The following is a 6939-nucleotide window of genomic DNA, read 5'->3' as shown; positions in this document are numbered from 1 at the left end:
CCGCTGAGCTAAATCCCCAGCCCCTTAAAAACCATTTGATTGCACAAGCAGCAGTCTGTCTCCGCACTCTGTTCTGTCCTAATGACCCATGTGTTTACGCCAATACGTGCTACCTTGATTGCTGCAGGGAGTATGGAAACCTAGTACTAAATCTTTAAGCTTGTTTTTCTTTTTCAAAATTATTAGAATCTTCGAATTTCCATTTACATGATGGCCGGTCAGTTTCTGCAGAAGCAACTGGAAGGTGCCTTGACATTCAGACAGCACTGACAGCTCTGATGAATGGACACAGGGCAGAGCTTTTCAGTTATTTATGTCTTTCTTGCTTGGTCTCAGCAGTGTGTGGTTTTCAATGTGTATAACTCACACATATTTTGTTAAAATTTTGAAAAGTATTCCATGTTTTGGATGTTATTATAAATAGACTTTTATTTTCAGTTTTTTATTCATTGATTACATATAGAATGTAATTGATTTTTTGTACAATAATCTTATATCCTTCATTCATTAGCTTTAGTAACTTTTTTTTGTTTGTTTGTTTTCCGGTACTGGGAATCAAACTCACGACCTCGCTCTTGCCAGGCAGGTGCTGTGCCACTGAGCTAAATCCCCAGCCCCTTTAGTAATTTTTTTTTATACTGAATTTATTGATAACATTACAGAGTAGCAGAAGGATTCAAACAGCTCCACGTGATGTTTTAAAGTTCATCCTGAAGGTAGGCTGGAGAGGCTGCCAAAGTCCAAAATCTTCAGCATTTCCTTAGTGTCAGGATCTACTTCAGTGATTTCCTGATCCATGGCTGAGACCTCAGGGATGTAATTATCTCTCCTTTCTCTCTCCTCTTCCTGCAGCTTGATGGAAATACCCCCCACAGGGCCATTCTGAATGCTTCATCAGATGTGTGACAAAGCCTGGTACTTTGTTGCAGAACTTCTTGCTGGTGTAGGGGACAGTGACTCTTAGCATGTCATTTTAGATAGAATAGTTTTAGGGGCTGGGGATTTAGCTCAGCGGCACAGCACCTGCCTGGCAAGTGCCAGACCGTGAGTTTGGTTCCCAGTACCAGAAAAAACAAAAACAAAAACAAAAACAGATAGAATAGTTTTAGTAAAGGCCTAAAACATGTCCTGGGAAACTTCCCGGGGAAACTATAAAAGCTAACTCTGCAGTCAATTTTGCCCAGGAATGTCTCCCCAAGACAAGGAACACCCAGGCCTAGATAACCATCTGTGACCCTGCCTGGGTTGTTTCATCCCTTCCCTGTTAAACATTGTAACCCTAAAGGAATGTATAGGTTGTAAAAAAGGGAAACAAACAGAACATAATGGGAGAAACATCTATCATGGTTAGACATGTGACCAGGAACTAACTCGGGATCCCATGGAATAAGAGGAAAACCATATGGTCACCTGAGTCAGCAAATGTAACATCCCAGTCTGTAAGCATGGAAACCCAAAACATATTTAAGAGCTGAACAGAAATTAGCGGGTGCTGATGTTCCCTGACTTTTTAGTTGGAGAGGCATGGTGGCCAGCCTAAAATTCAATAAACTGTTTGCCCTAAATAGAGCTCTTCGGTCTTCTGTGGAATTCAGCCCGCTTGCCACTACACTGAGATGATGGTGATCTCCTTGCACATGCGCTTGTTGGTGTGGAAGTCATTGCCCAGGTGCACTGTAGCACTTGATGATGATTCAGGTTGTTTTTTTTTTATTGTCTTGGTGCAAATGCAGCCCATGTTGGTGGGTCCTGGGGGAAGCAATTTCTTTTTAATAGAAGAGGGATAGTATCTGAAGACTCAACTCTGGATTGTAGGACTTTTGCTACTGGTTTGTCATTATTCCTAGGGTGTTTTCTTTTTTTTTTTTTTTTTTTTTTGGTTTTTCTCCGGTACCGGGAACCGAACTCACGACCTTGCACTTGCCAGGCAGGCGCTTTTGCCGCTGAGCTAAATCCCCAGCCCCCCTAGGGTGTTTTCTTTTCTCTCATTGCTGAAACAAAATATCAGACACCCAAAATTAAAAAGGGAAAAGTTTACTTAGCTCACAGTTTGTAGAGGGTTCAGTCCATAATCAGCTGGCTCCAAGGCAGGGTGGCATGGCAGAGGGGCAACTGTTCATGGCAGCAGAAGACAGCAAAAGCAACAAGGGCAAAAAAGGGCAAGACAAACCTCTTTCTGCCCCTTATATTATCTACTGGGATTAGGATGGAGACCATCCAATCAGTGGACTGATCCAGCAATCACCCATCCTTAATCCCAGAACCCTAATCCTACCACTGAACCATGAATCAGCTACAAACTCTATTATTATTATTATTATTATTATTATTATTATTTGAGACAGGGTCTTGCTATGCAGTTCAGGCTGGCTTTAAACTCACTTTGTAGCCCAGGCTGGCCTCGAACTTGCAATGATCCTCCTGCCTCAGCCTCCCGAGTGCTGGGATTACAGGCATGCGCCACCATGCCTAGCTCAACCACAAACTCTAAATTCAGCTACCTCTGAAAAAGCCCCATCTAAAAGTACATAAGGCTTTAGGGGAATATCTAGACAAAAACCATAACATGGGGCTTCTCATTGGATAGTACCAGGAATAGATCATGAATATACATTGCTTTTTTATTTTCTTTTTGAGACAAGGTCTCACTATGCAGTTCAGGCTGGTCTTGGGCTCACTTTGTAGCCTAGGCTGGCCTTGAACTTGCAATGATCCTCCTGCCTCAGCCTCTTGAGTGCTGGGATTACAGGCACGTGCCACCATGCCTGACTATATGATTTTTTATAGTTCAAGTTTTAGATTTCTGAATTTTTACTTAAAATATTTGATTTTATTTTTTGTAGTTTTAAGGATGTAACCTAGGACCTTCACACTAAGCTACACCTCCAGCCCCTTTTTTATTTTGATAAAAAAGGTGCTACTCAGGGTGTCACTAAGTCACTAAATGCCCAGGCCGGGTTTGAACTTGTGATCCTCTTACCTCAGCCTCCTGAGGTGCCAGGATTACAGGCATGCACCACCACACCTAGCTAAATATTTGCATTTTTAAACTTGTATCTCAATCAGCGCCACAGTACCTGCCTGGCAAGCGTGAGGTCATCAGTTTGGTTCCTGGTACCGAAAAGACCCAAAAAACCAAAAAACAAAAAACTTGTATCTCACTTATGTTGAAAATCCTGGTTCCTATCATTATCCATGTAATTACTTGTTTTAGTCTAAGATATACATATTTATATAAAATTTTAATATCAATATGATTAATAACCATAAGAACATCAAATGAAGTTCAAAAAATACTATAGTTTTTTTTTAATCCTTGGAATATATCTCACTGACTTTGTGTAGCCAAGATATTGTGTGATATAGTTAGGTTCACTTGTTTTCATTTATTTTCAATATTTAGACATTGATTTTAAATTTTGGTACATGATTATAAAAACATTTTTTTAAACAAGTTCCCACTACGTAGTTGAGGCTAGCCTTGAATTCACTATGTAACCGAGGCTGCCTCGAACTCCCAGTGATCCTCCTGCCTGAGCCGCCTGAGAACTGGGTTCACAGGTGTGCACCACCATGCCTGGCAAACATTTTTATTTTATCAAAATTAAGACCCCTTTGCCAAATTTGGATGCGTTTCATTTCCACACTTTTCCCTTCCACCCTTTCCCTCATACATAACTGCTTTCATCACTATTTCATTAGCTTTCCATTGGTCCATTCGGCAAATATAACCAAGTATTTTTTAAATTATCCGCATTTGTATCTTTGGTATGGACTACTAGAAAAGGGACTATTGGATCAAAGGATAAGCACATTTATAACTTTGCTAAATGTTAACAAATTCCTTTGCACAAAGCCTGAAGTACTTTTGAATTTCCTGTAAGAAAAATAGGAAAGTGTCTAGTTTTCCCACAACCTTGCTAGCAGAATATATTTCTAATTGCATATCTTTTCCCACAGGTGAGAAATATTTTAATTTTTTTTGCATTTCAATAATTTTATTGAACGGTATATCTTTTTTTTTGGTATATCTTTTAGTAACAAACATAATGGTGGTTGGTTAGGTTGACTCTGCTGACTCAAAATTAATATTGATGTTTTCAAAATATTGAAATACAGCACATCAGCCTTTTGGTAAAACTGAAGTTATCCATAAAACACGGTTTACAAAAAGTTGAAGGTAGAATGTACTACAGTTCTCTGGCTTATTTTTCAATGCTTATTTATCTGCAACATGATGTCAGAAGTGTTTACATCCATTCTGGGTAGACTGAAGCTTTCAGCTGTACTGAGGGACTGTTTATAACTCTAGCAATGTACATACAAGTCACATTTCTCACACGGAGAATTCCAAACACTACCTCAGTGATCTCATAATTATGGAGGTGCCTACTTACTTTTCTTAAGACATGGTATAGGAATTTGTGAAAGTATATTCTATTTCTTTAAAAAAAAAAAAAAACTAGAAGCAATGGCAGTTTTGTAGAAATACTCCATAGTAAAATCTTCTGGAGTGCTTCATCTAGCCAGAACTCAGAGTAAAGCAAGTTTTCAGAGTGATAACTGATTTTGAGTTACTATGTACTATAACAGAACATATTCCTTAATAGAGCTAGACTGAGGAAGTAGATTCTATGTAGAAATTTTTATCATTGATACAAACATAGCCTGTTTTTTAAAAGAAATATTAAAGATAGCTCAATGAATGTGCCAAACTTTCTAGGTCTGTATTCTGGCTCAGTGTAAAATGTCTTTAAATGTAAATGTAATTCACATACAGCAATGACATCCTTATCTCTGAATTATCTGTTATTTGCATCATGTATGCCAAGAAACCATTGCATTATCTAGAATATAACCCTTAATATGCCTTTAAAAGTGCATGTGTGAAATGTTGGTTTTTTTTTTTTTTTTTTGGTTTTTCTCCGGTACTGGGAACCTAACTCACGACCTTGCGCTTGCCAGGCAGGTGCTTTTGCCGCTGAGCTAAATCCCCAGCCCCTGTTGGTTTTGATGTAAAGCTCATAATTTAAGATTTAACATTTAAATTAAGTAGCTTACCATTTTCTTTTTTCTTTTTTTTTTTTCTAGGTTACTATTTTGTTTGTTTGTTTTGTTTTGTTTTTTTCCGGTACCGGGAATCGAACTCACGACGTCGTGCTGGCAAGGCAGGCACTATGCCGCTGAGCTAAATCCCCAGCCCCTCTAGGTTACTATTTTCAATATCATCTAAATATATTGATCCAATACAGAAAGTTAGATAAATGTTCGAAATGAAGATCCAAAGTTCACCTTTTCAAGCTTGTATTAAGTGTTTCACCTTTATTCCTTTAGTTTTACAGATGAACTCAAATCTAAACAATCCTACCAGAGCATGATACTAATCAGGCAGTTTTCCCAAATTGCAGAACATCATACTAATCTAGTTGTGATATTTTGAGGCTTCATAATTTAAATCCATTATAACATTATGGAATCCATTGTTCAGGGTTGCAGACAAAGGCTTCAAAGAAGTGTTTTTTGTTACTGCAATAATGCTATTTATGTAAAGAACAAAAAAACTCAACTTATCAAAAGTTTGTCAAAATGTTATATATATTAGCTGTTAAAAGTAAATTTTTCATACCCAAGTTTCATGATCATATGTAGATGTGTTAAATGTTAACATTTAGTTTTGAGTAGGAAAAGATAAATCTTTACTGTAAGTTAATAAATTTAGATGACAAGAACACAGAATTTATGCAGTGACTGAATTTATATTTTTATGAATATAATTATTTTCTAGTTTTCCAGTTGCTATGGTAGTATGTTGAGACATACTGGCAATTTTCAGAAACTCAATATAGAGATCATCTGGTCTGTATTACTTTTTCTCTAGGTATAACATTCAAATTCATAGTGATTCTGCTTATAAGCCAACAGTCTCAAATTAGCTCACATATGGATCAATTTTTTGGTCCTGTTGTTTCTTTAAATGAGCTAGAGCTTGGGATTACATATAGCAAAATGTGTAATTAAAAAACTGTTTTACTTTGCTGTGCATGTAGGGTAAGTAAAAGGACAAAGAGACCTTTCACAACATCTAGTCTTCCTAGATGTTAAACAGGTTGCCAGTTTTGATGAAAGTAGTTAGTAAACTGACAAATTGTGTAATAAAATTCCCAGGAAAGATTGTCTTCTGAAAGTTGGACCATTTTAGCCCACTGGATTAGTGGAGAAAGGAAAGGTTCTAGACTCGTATTTTCAAGACATTTTTCCATTATTGTTACAGGTGTGCAGTTTAATCAAGACTGCTATGTATATACAGTAGACACATTGAGTCCTTACTTGAAACATCCAGACTTATGTAGACATTTAGATGTACCCAACGTATGTTAAATGTAAAGGTAGTAAAATATCATTTTGTAAATATCTTTTTGCTAAAGTTCATAGGAATTATTGTCTTTTGGGAATGGAGTGGTTAAACCAGCTCTTGAGCAATCTGGTACTATCTGTACTTGCTCAATAAAGGTTTGGAGGAGGTGGGAGGGAAGCAGTTGCAAAAGGCATTGTGTTAGTGCATTTGCACTTGGACATTTTGAGACATCTTTTTTTTTATGTGTTTTATGGGTTTTGTTTTGCTGTGTATATAGTGTACATAACAAACAAATAAATCCAAATTTTGCAAAAAACCCCACTACTTCAGAGCTACTTTAAAAATTTAAGTTATTAAAGAGGACGTTTTCTAAACTGCTAATTTAGTGAGGTGGTTAACATATATATCAGACAGTGGACAACTGCTTCCCTTAGGGTGTTGCACCTTATGTAGAGTAAACACCTTCAAACATTAGCTGACTGGTGGGTGATGTCATTTTTTCCTATTACAATTCTAAGTCCAGGTGGTTTATTTTGAAATATTTCAGTTCTTCAGTTGTGGAGAATAACAATCGAATTTATCAA

The 6939-nt window shown here is 37.1% G+C and overlaps 1 pseudogene; it reads left to right on the top strand.

The window, feature by feature from the left end:
• LOC102028110 overlaps positions 1–270 on the top strand; it is a 3656-nt pseudogene extending 3386 nt beyond the window's left edge.
• Positions 271–6939: the final 6669 nt, after the last annotated feature.

Source organism: Chinchilla lanigera, unplaced genomic scaffold (genome assembly GCF_000276665.1).
Source record: "Chinchilla lanigera isolate Chin_1 unplaced genomic scaffold, ChiLan1.0 scaffold00104, whole genome shotgun sequence".
In the NCBI taxonomy this organism is placed as follows: Eukaryota; Metazoa; Chordata; class Mammalia; order Rodentia; family Chinchillidae; genus Chinchilla; species Chinchilla lanigera.
This window is presented reverse-complemented; position numbering and strand designations above follow the sequence as displayed.